The sequence below is a fragment of the Stegodyphus dumicola genome, chromosome 6, assembly GCF_044657685.1.
Source record: "Stegodyphus dumicola isolate Sdum_Otavi_A_Nest chromosome 6, ASM4465768v1".
Taxonomy (NCBI): domain Eukaryota; kingdom Metazoa; phylum Arthropoda; class Arachnida; order Araneae; family Eresidae; genus Stegodyphus; species Stegodyphus dumicola.
The window spans coordinates 178510-203347 of record NC_140773.1 but is presented as its reverse complement, the minus strand read 5'-3'; the positions used below and the strand labels follow the sequence as shown (position 1 = coordinate 203347).

Genomic DNA, 24838 nt, shown 5'->3' with positions numbered 1-24838 from the left:
ACTCGTACGAATTGAAATATTTGTTGCATTTAAACTTGTGTTCCAAATTAAGATTTAACTTGAAATTAATGTAGATAATTACTGAGAACATTAGATTTTTGTAGTTTACATGAGATGAGATCGCTTGGGGTCACGTGATAGGAACCGGCGAATCAGGATGTTGAACCATGAAAGCATAGTAAATTCTTAAATTAATGTCTTTTTACAAATTTATTGTCTTTTTTATTGGCTTTTTATAAAATTTTAAGCGATATTAAAATGTTTATGCCTTCAAAATAAAAAATTCTTAGAACTAACATTTTTTTTAATATTTTTTATGTGTATACTGTATGTTGTCGCCAATAAAGTCTGCTTGGCGAGATTTGCGCCGGCGAAACGGAAAAGTACCTATCTCTCTTAAGGTCGATAACACCCGCTGGAAAATTTCTCTTATAAAATAAGAGTATTGAATCTGTTCTCCTTTGAATTTCCTTGAAGTGTGACTCGAAATTCAGTTTATCATCTATTATGACTCCCAAATATTTGAATTGTTCGACTCTTTTTAATAATGTTTCCTGGAATCGTAATTTGGGAAGGCTAGTCTTTTTCCCCCCTTTGGGAAAAACAAAAAAGATGTCTTTTGTAAGTTGAATATGGCCCATCTTTCAAGAACATCACACACCAATGTAAATCTTTTTTCTAATTTTTTCAAGAGACATATCGTATACCACACAAAGTATGTCATCTGCATAACAGATGATTTCAACACCCTCTGGAAGACTCGTATTCAGCAAGTTGTAAATAACTGCACCCCAGAGCAGCGGAGCATTCGAGGATCCCTGTAGGCAACCTTTATAAACTGATTTAACCACTTCAGAATCCCCACCATATGAATAAACAACCTTCCTATTGTGAAAGTAACTACAAAAATTTTTTAATATATTGCAAGGAATCTTAAAAAATTCACGAGGGTGGAGAGCAGCGTTGACCATATAATGGAGTCAAAGGCCTTTGAAATATCAAATGAAACAACAGTTACATGATAATCTCTTTTTTTTTTTCCTCAGAAATAATATTGATCAATTTATACAAAGCATCATTGGTTGATCTGCCTGCGATAAAGCCCAACTGTCTATCCGAAATAAAATTTTCTCTGTAGAAAAAATGATACAATCTATTGGTGAGAAGTCTATCCAGGACCTTACTAAAAAACTTTAACAAGCAAATTGGTCTAACCGCTTGTTCATTTTTCGGTATAAATATAATTCTTGATATTTTCCACGCCCTCGGAAAAACCAACAAGCGGAAACATGTATTATATATTAAAACAAAAAACTCTTCGTAATACTTATAAAGGCACTTCACAACCACCGCAGAAATATTGTCCAGTCCAGGAGCACTTTTATTTCTTAGTTTATTAATTACATATCCGATCTCATTAGAAGTAAAAGGCAAATCACCAGCACAACAATTTGAAAACTTTAACAATTCATGATCAATAATCCCATCCTCAAACTCACCACAGTCAAAATTCTTATTAAAATATTCCTCAATCACCTCAGTACATTCCTTATGTTCACTCTCCGAGACTCTACTTATTATCTGTGGTAGCCGACGCTTTCCCTGGGCAAAACGAAAGTAACAGTCATGATATACCTTATTTTCCAAAAAATGTTTGATTTTACTCTCATATTTACTCTTCTTTATCTGCTTTCTAGAAAGTGCCATCTCTCTTTTATATAAAACTTTTCTCTTATTTCTTGTTTCTTCATCAATATCTCTGAACTGAAAACTCTTTCTCAATGCTCTCGTCCGTCGCTTCATTTTTTGCAAACTCGTATTCCACCAATAGGTTTTCTTGACCTTATTTCCACGTATAGTCAGGTACCTCTTAGCCCTCTAGACAATCAACCTTTCAAAATCATCCACAAAATTCTCCAAATTATTTTCATCATCAATTGATCTCAGTCTATCCGTCATTAATTCCATATCCAGTTTAAGTTTTTTACAAAATTTATTTATTCTAACAAGATTTTTTGTAAAAACAGTACTCTCATTTCTCACATCATCAATATCAACAGCAACATATCTATGGTCGCTAAGACTCTCCTCTTCATGTATCTTGAGTTCAATACGAAACGGGGAGAGAGAGGCAGAACTGAGAATCAAGTCTGTCCAACCTTTCCCTACTGCGGAAACAAAAGTTGGTAATGAGTCTGATTGATTATATAAAACAATATTATTCTGTATTAAAAAAATCCATGGTTAAAACACCCCTATCATCCACAGTCCAAGAACCCCAATTAAAATGTTTCGAATTAAAATCTCCAGCATGAAATGTATACTTATTCAAAACGTCTTCAAGTCTTGTCAAATGTAAATTCAAGTTTTCCGCAGGGGAGAAGTATACCGACACAACACCCAGTGTAAAGTTCTCCATTCTCAAGGAGATGGCTACTATCTCATTTGTTTTATAAAAAATAATAAATTCAATCTCTTCTTTGATGACAATTATGGCAGATCTTCTCCTTACATCATGCACCGCTCTCCAACCCTTTTTTAAATGTGGGATTTCTGTATTTACATAATAGGGCTCCTGGACAGTTATCAAGTCAAACTTCTGTTCTAAAATATCCTCAACAGCAGCCAACTGGCAAGCTGCCACCGCCCAGTGATTCAAGTTTATATTTAGCACTTTCATAATCAAGAGAACAGTACAATAGCCAATAATAAACAACAAAAAATTATAAACCATAAGATTATGATCAGTATAAAATATAATAAAACAGCCCAATCGCAGTTCTAACCCTTAAAACCTAAAATAAATCATTTCACTAAACCTATATGTTCTGAAATAAATATAACTTCACGTTTGTATAGTTCACAATCTCGTGGTAAAACATGGTGATGAACATCCAAATGAGTACCATATTTCGAGTTAGAGTTCTTACAGTTTACACAAATCTCTACATCCATTTTACATTTTTTAACTTCATGTGGTTCAGAACATCTAAAACATACAATTTCATTTTTATAATTTTTGGTAGTATGCCCGAATCGAAAGCAACGCAGGCATCTCTCTGGATTAAGATAGAGCTTAGCCGAATATGCCTTCCAACCTATACGAACTCTGCAGTCTTCCAGGACAACAGCTTGACATCGAGGGTCTACACGGAAAACGCGATGAGAAATCTAGTCGGACTCTTTACATTTTTGTCTAAAGAGAGGACGAACACAACTTCCATCACAAACGCACTCCTCCTTCATTTTATCCATAATCTCCTTATCATCTATTAAATTGCATACGCCATATACAATAATCTTCGGTTGTATAAACCTTTTCTTCCTTGTATAAAGTTTATCCCTTAAATTTTCCCTGGATTCAATAACATTCTGTACCGTGTCTACTTCTCTGCTATCTTTAAACCTCATCACCAAATCACCATTCTTTCTCGTATAGGAACTCATTATTTTTATATCAACATCCTCTGGTCTAACGTTAGCAATTAACTCCTCGTATACATCAACGCCATTTGCAGCTGGTTTAACTATTAATTCATTTTCTCTCCAATCATTTACATCCAATACTTTATTCTTTCTATCCCTCATTTCACATATATCTCGATCTTTCTGCAAAATAACCTTAATTTCATCTATATCCTGTTTAATATCAAATAAAATATTGGTTCTTGATTGCACCATGTCCTCTTCAATAGTCTTTAAATTCTGTGAGACAAGCAAATCCAAAACTTTATCTATACCTCTAGCTAAACCATCGGTAATTTCCCGTGAGACTCGTCTAGCTTTTAACTTGTCTACAAAATCATATAATGATCTAACAGCAACGAGGACACTCGCAATTTTTCCTTCATTGTTAGGTCTATCATTACTACAGTCCATAATTTCTTTTATTTCATCCGAACTCTCCAAAGTCTTCCACAAGTTTACTCTCCTTATTACTCTTCAGTTGACTCATCACAAAAATCACGAAAGGTTCACACAATTATTCACTAATATAACTGCGACGGGGCCGTATTAAAATTTTCAGAATAAAAACATATATACAAATATAAGATTTACAATAATTACAATTTAAAATTAGTTAAAATGGCAAGAACTCTCATATATACAATAAAATTCAGTAAAATACAGAGTGGTTTGTATCACATAAACAGAAACACACACAAAAACATATACATTCTACAAAATTAAGATGATTGCAAAACGCATCCAAAATGTTTCTACAGCACAATTAAATCCATCCAGCTTTAGCATCCGAACAAATCCAATTTTATAAATATCAGGAGTAAATAAAACTAAAAGCTCCTTAAAAGCTGAAAATATTGAGATTTACAAATTAAAATAATCAAAAATACTTAAAAACACCTCAACTCTCAAAAGCATTCATAGTAAAATATAAAATCAATCTTACATGCGGAAAATCCAAAAATTGTCCAACGGGCTGAAAAACATATAAAATCAATGCACCAACTTATATATAAGTCTCTCCTGGCATAACATTTAAAAATCCGAAATTTCAATATTTTCCAGTTGGCTAAAAGTTGACATGCCCGCGGTGCAAAATCACAAAGATTCAAACGTAAACAAAACGTAGTATCAAATTTTCAAATACAAATAACTTTAAAAATAGGCCATGAAAATGAATCATATTCACTATACAGATAGTAAAAGATGTATAGAAACTAAAAATCAAAACAAAAGTACTTTACCAAGTCGATGTAAAAGAATACAGGCCAAAACTCCAAAGTCATATGCAAATGAGCTCCTAAATACGCATGAAATCTTAAAATGCTTGTAACTCGGTCAAAAATCCTCGAATCCTTAAACGTAAGAATACTTCACAAACCGGAAGGCCTGTAGATTCCAAATACAGCACGTTTAGACACCAAAAGTCAATATGCACAAATATATAAGCTTTTCTAGACAAACACAGCAAACATAATGGCCGACAGTTACGGTTGATGCCACGGTGTGCGAAATGGTGTATGAAACGTCACACTTGTTCACCTGAGACAGCTATAAAAGTGATATCTCCTCGTGGTTCTATATTGAAGCTCATGGTCATGGAGCGATTTTCAAAAAATGATTATTCTGAGATTATTCTACTTACGGTGAATGTGAGCGCAAGGCAAGATCGGCAGCGTGGTTGCATCGGCAACGTTTTCCTGCAGAACCGCGTCCTTCATACAAAACCACCCTACAGGTTGTGAAACGTTTAAGGGATATAGACTTTTCGAGATAGGGACGCTAACTCTGCTGTTTTCCACCAAGTGGCGCTGAAAGCTATCTCATCTAGTAGCGCATAGCCACTTTACCTCGACATCCCTTTTATGACTATAGATGCAGCCGTTCGGCAATTAAACGGGTTGTACCGAACTTTCGTGGGCACCCTGTATGTATGTATATATAAGAAAAATAAAGAATATATAAAGATTAAATTTGCAACGTAAATTTCCCTTCTCTATTCTAAAAATAGTAACTCCTCTCTGCACTGCATCATTTCGAGACTATTCTATGTCATATGACTCTTACGTAATCTTGGTGATGTAAATGGATCGAAAACTCAAGCAGCCAATAGTAATTTTAGAGCAATATTAACTGTCCGATCAAAATGTATTGAGAACCAAAACTAACTCAGTTTGACTTTAGATTTCATCCTGAACACGACGAACTTTCTTTCCACGCTTTGGCCTAGCTACACTGCTGTCTGTCTGCTCTGCTTTCTTGCTACAAAATTATCAGAAATGTAAGCCTTTTGGAACAGGCAGATTTAATGATTCGGGCTTCCAGGTGCCCAAATTCGGGTGGAGGAATACGTTATTCAAAATTTGATGGCTCTAAGTACCGTTGTTTTTCCAAAATACCAGAAACTTGCATACAGTCATGCAGATTCTTCATTATTTAATTTCTTTAAATAAATAATGAATAATAATAATTCTTTAAATAAATAATGAATTTATTTAAAGAAATTAAATAAATTCATTATTTAATTTCTTTAAATAAATTATAATTTAAATAAATAATCTTTTCTTCATTATTTAATTTCTTTAAACAGAGGGCGATAAAAATTAGAAAAGTGATTCAGCGCTTAGTGGTTGACGCAAAATGCCGTTTCGAGACTGAAAGCTCTTCTGGGCGTACACCTCTTTCGGCTAATAAAAGAAATGACTGGAAGATTTGATTCTATCGCTTCTATTATATCACTGAAAAAATTAAATTTACTGAAGTTGGTATGCCTATCATTTTAATCTTGAAAATGTTGAAAACATCGAACTTTAGTTTTGAATGTTTATTGCTCAAAATGTTAATCTTTGGTGAAGCAAATTTAAATCTTTCGCTTAATTCAGTATTACGCTGAATATTTCATAGGCGGATTTCAACTTTTCTCATACGCTAAACATGAATTTTTTGTGCCAAATTATTTCATACCAAAATATCAAATTACGAAATTTCGAATATAAAATTACTGAATATGAAATTACGTAATTTTGTATGAAAAACGTAAGCTTTTTCCTTGCAGCAAGATGGGCGTTTTCGTGGTTTTCCATTTTTATTTGTAACGTGTATACGAGCCAGTTTCCCTTAGAAAGTCCTCCACGAACGCATCCTTCCCATTAGGCAGATAGCCCTAGTGTGCTTTGCCGTAATTAAATAAACCAAACCTTACAGCAAGAACTTCTGCCACAACTTTTAATTTATGTTGTCGCGACTTATTTCTCGTGCAGTAGATAAAAATACCCCGACATGAAACTGTCTTATGGCCAAAAACGTGCATAAAATGCTATATTATGGCTTCGTTTTCTAGATATCTGTATTTAAACAGAAGTTTAGGAGCAAATATAAATCGATGATTATAGTCTTCCAGAACATTTCAATACTTCACATTCATTTCAGTTGCGTTAATGACCAATGTTGAATACCTACTGGTCCATTGCCTTTCGTTTTAACAAAAATATGCAGCTGATGGTACATCCTTTTATTAACGAGCTGCTATAAGGGAAAATGTTATAAGTTCTGTGTTTGATTTTCGTAACTTTAATTACAAAAGGTAATCCGTTTTTCTTATTCTAAATTTTTGAGTCTTTATTATCAATATTGTTACGGATCTCTTATTTAAATAGCTAATATTAGTAGAATTATAAATTAAATTGTATTATTCCCCGTACAGAGCAGCGCGTGACGAATATTAACAGAAAGCTAAGCTCATCATCTTAAGCCGGAAAATTAAAAGTACAAGAGCGCGTGCATTTAACATTTAATAAATAAAAATCTCTTTTCGATTTCGAGAAATTGCTAGAACATTCTCGTGCATTTAAAAAGCTTATTTATATAAGCGGCATGAAAATCTCTCAATTCGTTCGTTGGTTGGTTGTTTTATCAGGTTTGTTTAGAAAACTGCAGTTGTTTTACAGTAGCGAATTGTTTTACAGTAGCTTTCTTTACGTTTCTCTGTTTTGAATTAAGTGTTCTGTTGAACGTTTTGAGTAGTTTAAAAGATAACTGCTATGAGATGTTGTACGAATATCTGAGGGAATTTAAGCATTTTGTTTTTGTTTTTGTTTTATTTGTTGTGATAATAATAAATTTTATTCATTCTTCATCAGACTTGTGCATTCAATACTTAACGAACCCATACGCACGCAACAATATTATTCGTTTCAGAACTCTTTTATTTATTCTAAATTATATATCTTTATTTCTCTGTCTGCTATCTGAGTGTCCAAAAAATTAAGTATATCAAAAGTATATAAATATTAAAGTACACTGCGCACAAAAAAAGGGGGGAAGTTCTATATCTCTCGTTCTACTGAACCGATTGACAAAATTCAAATTGAGTTTTTCATATCTCGAAAGCGAGACTTAGGATGTATATTAGATTTATATATAGCATTGTCCTGACATAGGTATTTTGACACAAAATCGGACTTTTTCTCTGAAATAATATACCAATATTTTTCCATATTTCGATTATACGATTCAAATTATGCCTAGATAGTAAATTTTGGGTACTTTTCCGTTTTGCCGGCGCAAGCGATAAAGTCGCCAATAATGGTACAACCGATGCCAAACGGAATATTCTCGCTGGTAACCTTTTACGCCTCATTCAGATAGTTTAGTTTTATGTCTAAGGCCATTTTCGGCAATTAAATCAATTAGGATGCAATCATAGCGCTTACCCGAAGCCGAAAATATAGAAAAGGTAAAGTCAAGGGTTAAATTCATCAATTCTAATGAGAATGCATTAGCGAAGTAAAGCACTGCAGTTTTACATAATTTCTGAGTAAGCTACTCGTACGAATTGAAATATTTGTTGCATTTAAACTTGTGTTCCAAATTAAGATTTAACTTGAAATTAATGTAGATAATTACTGAGAACATTAGATTTTTGTAGTTTACATGAGATGAGATCGCTTGGGGTCACGTGATAGGAACCGGCGAATCAGGATGTTGAACCATGAAAGCATAGTAAATTCTTAAATTAATGTCTTTTTACAAATTTATTGTCTTTTTTATTGGCTTTTTATAAAATTTTAAGCGATATTAAAATGTTTATGCCTTCAAAATAAAAAATTCTTAGAACTAACATTTTTTTTAATATTTTTTATGTGTATACTGTATGTTGTCGCCAATAAAGTGTGCTTGGCGAGATTTGCGCCGGCTAAACGGAAAAGTACCAGTAATTTTATCTGGTAAATTACCAAGGTGAAAGAATAAGCTTTCCTTGCAAATACAAAAATTTGTAGACATTTCAAAAAATTGGTATACATAAAAAAGTTCTGAAATTGCCACATATGCGAAACTGAAAATGTTATATATGAAATAGTTCAGAAATATAAATATTTTCACTATTTTTTAACTATAATTCACTGCATTTGTTATATATAATCACAGTTTAAGGTAGCAGTGCTTTAAGCACTGCTACCTTAAAGCAGAACCACTAAGGTAGCAAAAAGGTGCATTCGCGTTGACAGCAGAACTCCTAGCAGTATCATCTGAAGTGAAAAAAAAAAAATCCGTGTTTTAGTTAAGGCTTCAAACTGGAAATTGGACGAAGGAAAAAAAATTAAAATTAAATGTTTGACAGCGGTTTTTACATAAAAATGCAAAATTCGATAAAAATTTCGTGGCATTTTGAATAAAAAAAAAGTTTAATTGGAAAAAAAAAATCTTTCGTCCAAGTAAGTCCTTGTAAATTGTATCTCGAAGACCTGTTTAAAATTTCATCGAGATCGGTGTAGTCTTCGAGAAATCTTGACAACCCACTTTAAAAGCATAGTTTTGAGAAAAACGCGTTTAAAGTTTTGAGTGACCACAAAATTTCTTGCATCCGGCAAGTCCAATAATCTCATGACAAAAATAAACCGCTTATTTAGTTCATACATTCTGCCAATTTTTTGACAAGATAAGACATATTTCGGCTCTCATCGTTCACATGCTACCTCAATTTTATATCCCAGACCAAATTTCGAGCATTGTTTAGTTTACTTTTCCATTACACAATTTTTCTTCACCTTCACTTTCAGTGACGCTTGAACACCGCACAAAGCACGACAGCGATGAAAAAACAAGATAAAAATCGATGATGGAATATTGGAGCGTGGCTTCCTCTGGCACGTGCTCTTTATTTTCACCTTTCAAATTTTGCTGATGGGCTCATGAAAGAATCATCATGCTGCTCAGGATTTTTAGGATTGAACGACTGTCTCCGTTTCTTGGGTCGATCTTTTCTATGAGCACCATCCACTAATTGAGGGCCCACCAGCGGCCGAGCGGTAAAGTCGCTGAACACTGGTAGTTCGGTCCGAGGTTCGAATCCCACGAACGGGCTGGCTGCATGGGCGTTTTCGTGGTTTTCCCCATGTGTAACGTGTATACGAGCCAGTTTCCCTTAGAAAGTCCTCCACGAAAGGCATCCTTCCCTTTAGGCAGATAGCCCTCGTGTGCTTTGCCATAATTTAATAATCCAATCCAATCCACTAATTGAGATCTTGAAACTTTGGGCATTTTTAAATACAATTTACTTTGGACACTTATAACCTCAAAATAAACCTCGTGGTTCAACAAGTGATCACCAAATGAAGTATTTCAACTAGTTGGCCTTAGAAAAAGAGAAAAGTAGCCATAAAGGACAAATGAACAATAGGCCAGCAGCTGCTCTTTTATACCTGCGGCAAGCGGAGCCCAGGTAGCCCTGAGCGTGCCACTTCAAAAGGCTGTATCTCCGAAAGTATTACTCGGATCAACTTCAAATTTTCGGAAAATATTCGAGAGATGTTGTAGATTTTAACAAGCCAAAAAAAAATCGATTTTTTGAACCCGTGAAACCCATGCAACCCCTTAATAGTTAAACATTCCCATATTCGTATAATTAACAGAGAAGTGAAAAAAGAAAACGTATAGGAGGAGAAACAGGAGTAACTGATAAATCTGATGATTAATTAATTTTTTGTCCAAAGGGGCAATTTGCCCAGAAGGACTATTAATTTCCTTTTGCGTTGTTTCACTTTCAGACTGTTGCCATCCGATATTATAGCTCTGTATTATATTTAAAGACATTAAATAATGAAGAATCTGCATGACTTATTGTATATTTCTCGCATTGGGATCAAACAACGGTACCTAGAGCCATCAAAATTTGAATAACGTAATCTGCCAAAGAATATGGGCATTTGGAAGCCTTAATTTGAATTTGAAATTTGTTTTATTATCGATTCCACATTTTGACAGACATTTAAAATTTTTTATTAACATACTAAACGATTTCAAAGCGAGCAATGACGACACTGTACGGAAAAAAAAAATTATCTCCTGTGCGCGAGACTCTGTATCGGAAAATCTAGAGGTATGTTCATTTTAAAATTATTTTCGATATTGCTGTTGAACTGAATTTTATGATTTACATGCGAAGAATATGATATTTAATAAAAAAAGGTAACACACAAAATGCTAAAAAACTCCCCTTTGCACGCAATTTAAAATCGATTCAGATTTTTTTGCTACTTTTTTCAAATTTTTTTTTTTGTTCAAAGTGCACATTTTTGCACTGCTGCTAGAAAAATTTTATACTTTTGCATTTTGAGAAAGTTAAATGCCTTATTTTCTCAAAAAATTCGAAATTAAACGCATTTAGAACAAGAATAGGTAGTCTATTCTTTTTCTTAATTTTCATTCCATTTACCAAATTGCAATTTTTATCTTCTTGCTGCTATATCTGTGAGCAACGTAAGAAAATTTTATTTGCTTTTAGCTTAATGTTTATGTTGTTTTCGGAAATTTCCTTTTATATATGCATATGTTTACAATAATAAAACAGACACTGAAATTTCATTAACGTCTCGCGATTGACGGGTACTAAATTTATAGCTCATACAATGTTATACTCAAGTAAACAATAATAATTAAAACTCATACAAAAAGTTTGTATCTTAAGATAAATTATATAACAGAATATTTAAAGTCTTGGAATAAGAACCTTTTCATCCATTTCCTGCATCAAATTTATTTGTTACTCTTGTTTTTTCCTCTTTTGTTTTCTGCTTTAAATACAATGCTTTTTACTTCCTTGTGCGAAGTAAAAAGGAAGTATTATAATCGCGAAAAATTTCGGGTATTATATGTTTCAACGAAAATATCCATTTTGACGGCTATCAAATGCAATTTAACGATATTATAGGCAACATCTGTACGTAAGGATAGAATCAAGGACTCTTTTACTTAAAAACCTGATTAAATTACACAAAACTGATTTAAAATGACTTCTGAAGAGAATTCTCCGTGGCGTCTGTGTGTACGTGCAGTATGTATGTATCTCGCATAACTCAAAAACGAGTCGTCTCAGAACGTTGAAATTTTGTATATAGGACTGCTATAACATGCACATGTGCACCTCCTATCTTAGTGGCAATCGGCCGCACCAAAAGTATATAAATATATGTATATGTGATGTACCAGCTTTTGTCCAGAATAAATAGATTGTTGATGAATCATAGATGTAGTCGTAGCTTAAATTATCAGACGATAAGTTTAAAAAACAGGATCCATTTATTATATTTCAGGGGAAATAGCAATTAAAAAAATATGATCTCCGGAGTAAATAAAAAATAATTACTAATAACTTTTTGTATGAAATTTACTGCATCGTGACATTTGAGAAAAAGCCCCCGATATTCCTATAGCCTATGGAAAGGCAGAGCTTCCATGAAATGACGTCAGCCAATCCAGTTCGCTTTAAATATTTCCAGAACATTCTAAAACTGTACGTGTAGGAAAGGCGGGAAAAACAACTTGACTACGGGGCTGTGAATTTTAATCCCACGTACTTTCAAATAAGAGACCGTCGCCATTAAAAAAAAAAAAAAAAAACATACAGTTAGAATTTTAAGTGTATTCTTGACTATGGAATTTTATTATTACGAATATATATATGTAATATATTCAATGTCAGGAATTTAGATGGCGTAGATGTGTTACTACATAATGACTAGGAAATTGGAGGCGAATGCAGATTAAATCTTCATTTTTATTTTCAGAAAATTGTTACGGCTACACACAAGTCGGCACATTAAATATGCCTGTTCTTTACATTTTTGATAATTTTGTAGCAAGAAAGCACACAAATAGTAATGAATGCCTTAAAGTATTACTGATTGTCAGACTAACCGCAGCTCTTAATCCATCTAATGTGTCTAACTTCATACGCATATACATCGGTACCTATAATGCTAAGGAACTGTCTTACATCGTATATAAAATTCGAAGTTATTGACCAAAAAAATAGTGGATTTCCACAAATAGCTGGATGTGTGTAACTAGGAGAAAGCTGTGGGGTCTTCTAGTTTGCGTAAAATGTCAAAATTGTAAAATGTAGTAATAAAAGTGAAAACCATAATTTCAATCCTGCTATTACAGATGATAAAGTATTACTTATAAATGTGAAAATTGGTGTAAATTTTAAGATGTATGATCATTCGTAACAACTAATGGGTATATAAAATTTTTATAATTGTGATCTTGTGTGTAAAAATTTTTGAAAATCCTTCCTTGAAATATAAAAATTGTGATGTAAATGTTCCAGAAAAAAAAGAACTCTCTACAGACTGGACTCAAATCATAACAGGACTTTAAAAAATTTTATTTAACTCAAAAATTTACGTATTATAATTTTATTGTTCGAAAGCTAATATTATATTTTGTATGTTTCAAAATTATATATCTCATGTTTTGCTACTCTAAAGCTTTTTCTTTCAAAAAAGGCTTCTATATTGCTTCGCCTTTTTCTTTTGAAAGGGGGAAATGTGTAAGATAAAAAATATGAAAGCAAACTTCTAAATTTAACTCACTATAACCTCTTTTACTTTTTATTTCATTTGAAAACTTCATCGCTCTATCCTAAAAATAGAGCTGTAAGTCTAAACTGCGTCATTCAAATGAATCATGCGATCTTACGTAACCCTTAACCAATCGCCCAACTGCAAACCCAAACTTTTCTCTTGGCGCGCTTCCATCTTTCTTGACGACGCACTTCAGCTTTTGCTCTCTACTGTACTAAGATGTTATTTCGCTGGCTTGCTTTCTATCTCAACAATATCAAAAATGTAAATCTTCTGTGGAAAGGCACGACTAGAGTGCCAAGTGATTGTGGCCACAAATATCAATTGCAAATAATAATGGAATTAAAACTGCCTCGACTGCCAAGTTCTTTAGATATTCTGGAATTTATTCGAGGAAATAAGTGTTTAAGATTTACTTCGTAAATTTCAATACAGACATCTTAAGTTTTAATGTATTTTTGCCTTGTCGCGTAGAAGAAATACTGAAACGTCTGTGAAAAACTGTTTCTTTTTTTTTTTTTTTTTTTTGTTGTTTTTCTTCTTTGATTAATTTCTTTTATAAATAGTTTTAGATTCATTATGGTATTTCAATAGAACATGTGGCAACGCTTAGATAATTTCTTCAGATGATATAAATTTTTTGCAAATGAATGAAATGTAAAGCTGTGAACCTAACGCCAGAATGTCGCTATGGTAAACAAATATAGTCGATTTTAAAGAGTGCATTTATTCTATTGTGATTTATGCGCTAAGGACGAAGCAGATTTAATTTCAATTCAATAAGTTTAAATGAAATGCAAGAAAAAGTGCGTATAGTTTAATAATCCGCACAAGGAAGTCATGTAGTGTAGACATCACATTTTTTAATTACATGCTAGAATTTAAATAAACAAAGGGACCATTACTTCAAAGATCTGTAATTTTTTTTCACTAAGATAAAAGTACAACGTTTGATTTTCCGAAACAGAATAAATCAAGCAGATCTATTTTGAACGAGGATTTATTATATATATATACAAGGATCTGCTTCTAATCGTATATTTGTTTCACAGATTTCTTTCGAATTATGTACAAGCCCGCGCCAAGCCTAATCGGCGTCGTCGTGGAAATCACTAGCGATGCCTTTACGCAGTGACGATATTAAAGGGAAGCTGCTTATGGTTAGGACTTAAAATGCAGCATTATTAATATAATATGAAAAAAAAATTAATTTTATCTTTTAATTTGTCTAAATATGCAAACATTTTGTGCTTTATTAAAACCCACACTCAAACATATTTATTGTAGAATTATATTAGGTTATAAAAAGCCGCCCAACCGGTATAGAGGTTAGCGTTGCTGACTGCCGGGCTCGAATTCAAACTGTACATTACAAACAACCGGAGAAGGCATGGTTGTTTGTAAATGTACAGTGTCCGTGCGACACGAGAGCTCTCTAAATATATGGCGAGCCCAAAAGTCTTTTGGAGAGGTTGTGGGTAAGGGAAGAGGGGTACGAGAGGCTCGGACCCGCCCACCCCAGGAATGCTCTCCATCAAAATCGGGGGGCGAAACTGAGCTAAATCGCACTGTCACCTGTAAGGTGCTCAAGGCTGTTGCGAACGACAGGCGTATCTTGAGTTCCTTGCCACGAAGCATTTCGTGGGCTTCGGCTGACTGTAGGTCAGGCAAGTCAGCATTAGTCAAAAATAACATGTTATCCAAAAGCAACACTGCAAGCGAAGCGAAATAGTATACTCAACGCATTGGATACCAAATATATTGCTGAATTGTGCGAATATAAACATATTGTTAAAATAAATTGTTGTTAGCACCGAATAAGTTGTAGTTTACGACAAAGTTCAAACTGTGATTGCAACAGGGCCCCAAAGATGCTGTAAGGCTGACTATATGTTAAAGACTTTAGAGGGAAATAGTTTAGATATCAGTAATTTACGCGGCCAAGAATAGGACAATGGTTCAAAAATGGGAGGTCAACACTTTTCGAGTAATCAGCTCAAATCGTTGCTTTTCCGATTAAAAAACTTAACCTAAGTTTAACATAATATATAACTGTACTTACCTTTTTATGTAGAATAAAAATAACAACAAGCAATCACAAAAAATGTAAATGTTGTACAAATTACTGCGATTGCAACAGTAGACACAAAATAAGGATTAAGCAATTTGTTGAATGCGTCTACTCTTACATACCCATCGGCATAACGTATTTTCACGTTCAAGAAGGAGGAAGGGGCACTTAGACCTGGCAAGCGCAAAGCTGCTTTAACAGAGTTAAACGCCCCAACCCCTAGAGTCGATCCAAGAGACCGCTAACCTCTCGGTTGAGCCGACGAGCTAAGCCGAGTCAACAGAAATACTCAGCAACTCACATTCCACGTCCCGTCCTGGAGAGATGGTAAAAACATTTAGCATCAACAGGGGCCCCAACTGCGGACAGCAGAACAAAGTCACTTAAACGCTGTCAGACAGACTGAGCCACCACCAATCCGGCTCGCTAACACTACGTTATGGTATACAGACGTCGGCTTTAGGCGCCCCCAGTGAGAAACCAAGGAGGGATATGAATATGTAGTTTTGAGGCTCCAGGCACCCACTGGAAACCTCAAGCAGTTTAAAGGCCCGCTGAATTCGACAACTCCACCGACGGGGGTGTTTCGTCCCGGACAACCATCAATATCTGACTATATAGCTCCACCGGAACGGACAAAACGGACCAACGGAACGGACAAAACAGTACCATATGGTCCCTGGTCGGCCTGAAACAGCCATCGCCAGCGATGACCTCCAGTCGAGCCCCAGAAGGGCGTTCAAATACGACAGGAGGCAGGAGACCACTCGGTGAGCAGCTGAGCTCAATGAAGACTTTCAGCTTTATTGTTCACTCAGTGGGACCCTGTTTATTTAAATTTCATTATCTATAGAATTTACGAAATTTGGATATATGCGTTAAATCATTATACATAATTATATACATCAAATAAAGTTATGAGAAAAAATTTGATATTTGCATAAAAATTAATTAATTCTAATTTGAAAGTTCTGTAATAGCTGCTGAGATGAATTTAGAGTTTTTATGAGTTCATAAGTGTTTATGAACAGTTCATAACAATTTGAGTTCATAAAGATATTAAGCACATAATTTCAATGAGTACATTGGAATTAGAATCCTTAGGAGTTTATAGAGTTATTGAAAAGCGTTAAAAGTTCATAGGTTCCTTTTTGATGTCTTGAATATCAATAAGACAAAACCAAAACACGTTCAAATAAGACAAGAAATTTCCTGTTCAGACAGGCAGCGAAACAGACTGCTTGTTTGAATGATGACCCAGCGCCTTTTTGACTCGGCGCACGACTCTGCAGCTATTGTCGCAGCGGGCCTGATTATGTAAAGCATCTATTTCCCGAAAACGATCCTCTTTCAGTTTATGTAAGTGAGGTCTACGGATAGAACGAGTCACTGTCATAAGGCTATCGCAAGAGCCACTTGATTTACTCGTATGGAGAGAATGCTGCTTGGTATTCAAATTTCTTAACGAGCTGCCTCATGGCTAAGCTTTAATTTGGCTAACTGGATCGGTGCCCTCTGCTCTCAGTCAAATCTTTAAAACACTAAGTCACAACCTATGGTGAATTTTGGAAAGCTTTTGACCAAAGTGTGGGTCCACGCTTTCCTCGGCAAACAAATGCTCGGTTGAACGTAAAATTTAAAGTGAACGTTTAAGCAATAAAGCTCAATTATAGCTGTAATCTGAAAGTATACAGAGACCGTTCGCACATTTTTCAGACGATTTTGTTTTGCTGTAAAAAATATCTTCTGCTTATGATTTTATTTTTTAACTGCAACTTTCATTTATTTATTTATTTATTTATTTATTTGTTTGAAGGTAGAAATTATCGTCTGCTTCTTGACAGTTGTTTTCATGCGACAAAAAAAAAAAAAAAAAAAAAAAAAAAAAAAGGTCGCTTTTAAAGAAGATTATGTTTGTGTTCTTTCCAAAGAAAATGATTCGAATCTAGTTATTAAAAAACATTGTGAAAGCCATGGCTTTTCGATAGCTAAAGCTTCGAAAGGTAATGTTGTCAACAACGAAAAAGAAAAACGTCAAAATGTAGCTTGTGGAAAAATTGTTCTAAATACGTATCCAAGGAAAATAAGGAATGTTTCGAATCTTGCAAAACAAATCTCTTTAATGTTAAAAGGAAATCCTCCAAGTTAACCCTTTGCGGGACAGTGTCTCCGGTTTGGACACATCTAAAAATTTCCTTCTGTACGCACCGAAAAAAAAATGAATGAAAAAGGATTTATAAGTTACTATAAGTTACTCTAAACCTTCTTTATTTATAGTAGATGGTAGCTCAACACAAACCAGTCCATATATTTCAGCCATGTTTAATTTTTAAGACCCTCATTTTTCAAAGAAATCCTCCAGATTTTTTTAGGGTATAAAAGGAATTGTTTGAAAAGAAATTTCTATGTTATTTTTTTGGCTGTATGCTAATCTCCTTATTTTACATTAGTTTTAAATTTTTACCTTTAAATTTTGGCTAAAATCAAACGGCGAACCATACGTGTGTTTAGACCGGGCTCACGGATCATCTAGGACAACTTAGAGTCTGTATTCTTTGTTTCTCCGCATCTCATCGGTCAGTTCATTGACAACACTGTTCGTTTCAGCACTCTTTTCGAAGCTCTATTCAATCAGTGTGCCCACTTTGGGCACATTCACAGAATTAAAATGATAAGTGCTATCTTCACAAAATTTTACTTGTGTACTTACTTGTATAGGCCGAATTAGACTGCCTACCTTTTTTTAATCAAAACGCCGACTTTAAAAGGTAGCTTGCTGGAAAGGGTTAAAGGACAGTTGCCAAATAAAATGCTCGGTGTCAACTTTAAACAAGTGATTAATGCTAATTTGAATCTTGAAAAGGCGGGAAAACATAATGTGCATAGTCTTTTTCCACCACATATCGCCGAACGCAGACCCCGCTGCAGAATTCTTTATGCGAAATATTGATCCGGACAAAAATGAAGAAGCATTATCATAACAGACGAAGTTTTAGTACGCTTAAATGATTGCACTAAAAAAAATCCATTTATTGTCATCAAAGATAAGAAAAACTCTTAAAACATGCTTCAAGGAATTTAAAGAAAGTTTTTGTAAGGGATTTACGATTGTTGTTGAATTTTGATATAACGGCAAATTAAAGATAAACAGAGGAGAGAAAAATGTTTAGATCAATTCCACATATTATCAAAAACATATTTTATATCCAATTTTCAAATATGAAATACCTGCTCTTTACACACAGTGCGATCCATCAGTAGAACTGCATCAAGACAAAGCAAGTAGTCACATGTGAAATTCTAGTGCTGATTTCTTGGGAAAACAATGGAACAAGAAATGGGTATCAAGGCCAAATTCCTTCACTCCTATCGTACTAAATCTCCTAATCTATCACCAATATATTTTTGTGTTTTTGGATTTTAAAAAAGCAGGTTGTCCAAACGTCAACCTACAACCTCCTTAGTCTTTGGATTGGATTGGATTATTGTAATTTGGCACAAAACCTGTCAAGGTTATCTGCGCCAGACAAACGGTAACAATGCAATTATTCATTTGTAAAAACTTCCAGCTTAGGTAAAAAGAGACAGATTACAATTTATGATAAAAGCTGATATCTTTTAAAAACAGGTTAAAGTCTATTCTTAAGAGCCAATATCTTTTAAAAACAGAAACAAATTACGATGATGTGTTTTTCCAATCAAATTTCCAATTCTGAACAATGAAAATGTTTTTGGCGAAAATAATTAAAACTCTGGCATTCCACCAAGATGTGATGGACTGTCAGATCTGCATTGCAGTGTGGGCAGCTGGGATTCTCTTCTCCCTTCAGAAGATACTCATGGGGCAGGCGACAATGGCCAATTCTCAGTCGATTCAAGAGGACATCCTCCCTTCTATTAGCCATACATGGCCAGTATCCAATGGTGGGTTTTACATTTCTCAGCTTGTTATATACTTTGTCATCTCATTGCTTCTGCCATTTGCTGAGAATTTTGCTTTTGACAAACCTTAGTCTTTAGAAAGCTGTTCGAAAGCAATAGGCTGAAGTATCTCTTCCGATACTACAAAAGGCTTTATTGTCTCGGAAATTACGGTGTACAAAGATAGCGAAGAATAAATATTATGTAACAAAACATATAAAACATAAAAATGTTGGGTAAAATATTTTTGTAATTACAATGAAAATCGTCTAAAATTGTGCGAAAAGCATCTTATTATATTAGTCTGCTTTCAATATATGGTGCAGGAACTGCTCTAAAAGCTGTAACTTGGCTTTATGAAATGGACAAATTAATAATATCAGGTTGTAAGCGAAAATTTAGGCACAACTCAATTCTTTAATTTTATTTAATGAAATATTTCAATTCTTAAGCACACAGAGATCGCCATGACATGCAGCCTTTCGGCACGAACCAGTAAAACGCTTGATTCAGCAACAATCGAAGGAGGTACCTGATACATTTTTGGACAAACCTTATTTCAAGTTTATCCAAATGCCCAGGACGGATGGAACCACTCTTCACAGTGCTGAATCAGAGCGTTTTTTCCCTTACCAGATCTGTATGAATTTTCGCCAACCACATCATCGCCATCTACCTTTATTTGTATTCATTAAGCACTCGTAAATGTAACTGCATTTATTGACGCATCAGATCTATTTTATAGCTAATTCTTCGTTAATTTTGGTGTTTCGTAAATTAGTTATTTTAATTTATTATTTTCTGTTTAATCCTCAGCCCTCCGTCTTCAATTCGCTTTTCGCAACTCCTGACAGGAATTTCGCCAGATCCTTTCATAAATTCAGTTAGTGTTTTATAATTCCAATGAATGACAGCCGATTAGAAACAACATACACCCTCAGATGTTGACATAGAAATTTCTCGAAAATTCTAAATAAGTGCGCAAATTCTCACAATTGATGGATTGATTGTAGTTCTTGGCACAAAACCCAACGAGGTTATCTGCGCCAAACAAAAGGTAAGAACAATGAATACAAGGTAGTTATAAGTTTCGGACGAACAATCACTATACATTTGAGGTGAGGTAAGAACAGATCACAGTTTATAACTTTATATAAGTCAGTGCCCTTTAAAAACTGGAACAATTTGTGATGATGGCTTTTCCCTATGTTGTTTAAATCCAGTTTTAATCATTTAAAATGTTTTTGGCGAAGATCATTAAAACGACGACATTCTAATAAAATATGACGGACTGCCAGATCTTCATGACAGTTTGTGCAGCGAGGATTCCTCTCGCCTTTCAGCAAATGTTCGTTAGTCGACAATGACCTATTCTCCACAGAGTCAAAATAACTTGTTTCCTTTGCCGTGGTCGGCCAGCATTCAGTTGTGGGTTTAATATTTTGGAGCTTGTTATTCGTTTGATCGTCCCAATGCCTCTGCTATTTATTAAGAATTTTATGTTTGATCATCGTACTGATATCTGCAAGTGGAATCTCGGGATTAGATACTGTAATAGCAGTTTTAGCTGTAACGTTTGCTAGTTCATTCCCTTTTATGGCAACGTGGCCAGGCATCTAGGAATACAGAATCTGATATCCCCAATATTTTAGTCTGGTTAAGCTTCAGAATCCTGGTAATGCTGTGATGTGAGTTATACTTAGGCTCTTTGAATGAAGTTAGGACACTCAAGGAATGCGTATAGATAATGAAATTCTTGTAACGATGTTCTGAAAGAAACGTTAAAGATACTGATAAAGTGTATAAGTTTAGAGGTAAAGACAGAGCAAGCCGGATATAATCGAAACCCCAAGAATAGTTTTTTTCCTACTACAAAGGCTGCACCAACGTGATCTCGGCATTTTGTGCCATCTGTATAGAGAAGGATATAATTTCTGTATTACTGTCTATGTTACGCAAAGATCTGCCTGTCAGTGACATCACTTGTACTAGATTTATCGCAGTGTTGGAAGGTAGCTAGAGACTGAATTTTCCTGTCTTCCCATAATGACATCTCAAACGGATTCTCCAGCTGTGTATTTGTAATAGTCATATTATACTGTTCTAGTAAGGTGCTAACTCTTAAAGGAAACGATGGGTTACATGATGGGCGTGCCTGATATAAACAACAGCATGAATCATTGAGTAAGCAAATTCTGACGGAAGAGCTAGATATTAATAATAGCCCTGGTTATTCCTGAAAATTGCCCACCAGCGGTAACGTCGCTGAAGACTGGTAGTTCGGTCCGAGGTTCGAATCCCGCGAACGGGCTGGCTGCATGGGTGTTTTCGTGGTTTTCCCCATGTGTAACGTGTATACGAGCCAGTTTCTCTTAAAAAGTCCTCCACGAAGGCATCCCTCCCTCAAGGCAGATAGCCCTCGAGTGCTTTGCCGTAATCTAATAAACCGAAACTGTATTCCTGGAAATTATTTCAAATTCCATTTGCTTTTCATTGTCTAAGAGTTCATATCCATTCCCTTTTCTTAATAGCAATTTTATTTTAACTGTTATGTAGTTTATCAAACTAATCTTTAACTTTAGGCTCTAAGGGTCCATTCGATTCATCGAAAGATATGGAAGATGTAATGAACTCACTTCCGCCTCCTATGGCAGAGGCTGTGAAACCATTCAAGTCTCAATTACCGACTCTTGCAAAATCTGTAGCAGAAGTAAGAGAAAGAAAATTTTTACTTAACGCACATTTTGCTATAAATACTCGGCAATACTATTACTTCAGATACACTGTTTTAAGAATTACTGTGCCAACTAAACACTGTACTGTTTTCTGCAGCAAAACGCCGCAGTATTTTCTTCCGCAATTATCTAAAAAATTCTTTGTGTTTCGAAGATATACTTTACGTGAATTTTCAACTTAAAGGTTTTCTGAAACACTGCAGACTTATTTAATTCTGGTGATACTTTCTTTGTGTCTCAAATTATAATGGGAAAATGCACTACATAAACCTGCAAGTGAAAGAAATCAGTTTGAGGTATTGCTAAGTCCCATTGAGCAGCGGTGTACACTACTAACAAAAAATTAAAGGATCGCCCTCTTTTTACAAACAAATCACATTTACTGAATATGAAGTCTGTAATCAAAAATGGTTTTTTTTTCCCTAGATGTAACATCAGTCATCTCATAATACGTTAAATATCGGAGTTTAAAATTATGATTCTGGATCGAGACTCCCATTTTATATGCTTTTGCTTCTCTCCGCGTCTCTTAACGACGTCGTAATTGCAGAAAAAGTTGGAACTCTATCTCATCCTCTTGGCTCCCTAGTGACAGAGCGTTAAAGTCACCGAAAACTGGTAGTTCTATCCACGTTTAAATCCTAGCGAACGAGCTGGTTGCATGGAACGTTTCGTGGTTGTTCTCCTATATTAATGTAGATAAGAGCTAGTTTCCCTTAAAACATATCTGCACGAAGGTACTCCAGCCCAGACAGGTACAGGTAGAAGCTAGGCCAGCACCTCCGTAGTACCACAGGTAATTGAGGTATTGCTGAACCTAGCTAACTGTTAAACTTTCCACACCAATTTTGAGGGAGAACACCCCGGGGGTGGTCCGAGGTTCTCCCGCCCCTCTCTCTCTCTCTCTCTCTTTTTTTCCATCAACCACTTGAGAGGACTTTCTGAGATAACTGAGTTCTGGTATTAATAGTGTACACAAATCATATTGAGAAAAGACTGTCCTTGAAAAGTTCAACAACTGATGCTTCCAAAAGCATAAATGTAAGAATAAATGTCTTTTCTAAGGCGGAAGGTGTAATAAGCAAGTCTTTGGAGCTTCCGTCCATCAGCATTGCGTAGATAAATGAAACTGTTGGAACATTAAAATGAAATAAAAAAATAAATAAAATAAATAATGAAAAATAAAAAATTATAAACAAAATAAAATAAAATAAAAAAGACCAGACAGCGATAACCTTCGAATGGCTTTCTCTTAATCAATTTACATCAGCTTCTTGATTTACAAGGATCCATGATTGACGAGATCTGGAAACTCATGAATCATACAAGCAAGTAACGAATTCGCTTGGCGTGACTGAAAGTATTTGCATTCGTGGTGTATTTTCTAAGGGAGTTAGCTCGTATTTACACGTTACACATGGTAAAATCCATGAAAACGTCTATGCAGCCAGCCCGTTTGCGGGATTAGAACGTCGAACCTAACTACCAGTGTTCAGCGACTTTACCACTCGGCCGCTGGTGGGCCCAGACATCGATCTTAATTCGGCACATTGAAGCAAAGCAAGAAAACCTGAAAAAAGAGATTCAGGAGTAAATGAAATTGTACAAAATCGCCATTTGTATACATGTAGACCTACATTTTTTAAAGAAGGAAACCGGGCCAGTAAAGATTCTATATGTTATACGTAGTAGAGTGGCAACAGTTCGCTTCATAGACGAATCAATATTCTATTTAAAGCCCGACGATTATCGTATCTTCATATCGTTTTCATCCTCCAAAAGACACACATTAGCAGGTTAAGCGTTATAGCACTGCTATTTTCTTTATGGGACTGCAAGTTGCAAAAAGGGAGAGAGAGAGAGATGAAATGGTGAAGGAAATACTTCGGGTTTTGTAACTGGGTTTCCGGCGAATATGTTCAACTTTAATAATGGACCTCAGGCAATCTGTGCAACGAAAAACGTTGCATAATGAATATTTTTGCATTAACTCAAACTAGACGTAAAACTAGTAGTAAAAAAATGACATGTTTCATTTTCAGATAAAACTGATATTGTTCACTATAAAAATACAACTACTTTTGCCGTTCAAAATCGCGGAAAATTTCTGGATGGAAAAAATGCGCGTCATTCTGTAAGGCACTGAAATTCCGTAAATGAAGCATGAATTTTTTTTTATTATTTTATTTTAAACCTAAGAACCTATTCGCTGTGGGTGCTAGATACCTATAAAATACTGACTGGGTATCTTATCACAACAGTAGCACTCTCGGGGGACTATAATTACGAACCTGGTGGTTCCAGAACACTGGGGGAAGATCATTTTATACCAGGGTTTCTATAACCTTTTTATCACAGATTTTTTCGAGACCCATTTTGTTGGGCCCCATAAGTATTGCGCAAATCAGATGCACGCGTGAGTGAAACTGTCAACTTTTTCTCTTGTATTGCAGTTTTAGGTCATTCACTTTAATTTCTAATTTTAAGACATAGAACAATGTGAACATTTTAAATAAGTAACAGACGAAATGACAACATCAGATGCAAAGAAAGTAAAAAGAACGTTTATAAAAAGAATGCGTCGAAGCGTTTTCGTTTTCTTTCTTTGTCTGTGCTGTCTTATCTTTATCTATTTTCAGATACGCTGTGTTAAAATATTTGTTAATTGTAAAATTATCATAATAAGTTAAAGAAATATCAAAACTGCTAAAATTTTGGGAGACCCACAGTTTAAGAAACCCTGTTTTACACGGTTAGATAAAGGGGGCTCCCCAGTCTGG

General features: G+C 34.8%; 1 long non-coding RNA gene across 3 annotated transcripts in view; it reads right to left on the bottom strand.

The window, feature by feature from the left end:
• LOC146996631 (uncharacterized) overlaps positions 1-24838 on the bottom strand; it is a 67761-nt gene that overhangs the window by 18135 nt on the left and 24788 nt on the right. The window contains exon 1 of one of the 3 annotated variants that reach the window (XR_015041516.1): positions 5111-5251. The exons of 1 other annotated variant lie outside the window; for it this stretch is intronic. This is a non-coding gene — a long non-coding RNA (uncharacterized LOC146996631). Of the gene's footprint in view, positions 1-4709; positions 4971-5110; positions 5252-24838 lie in introns of those variants that run through there. One more of the 3 variants, XR_015041515.1, reaches the window with a different exon arrangement.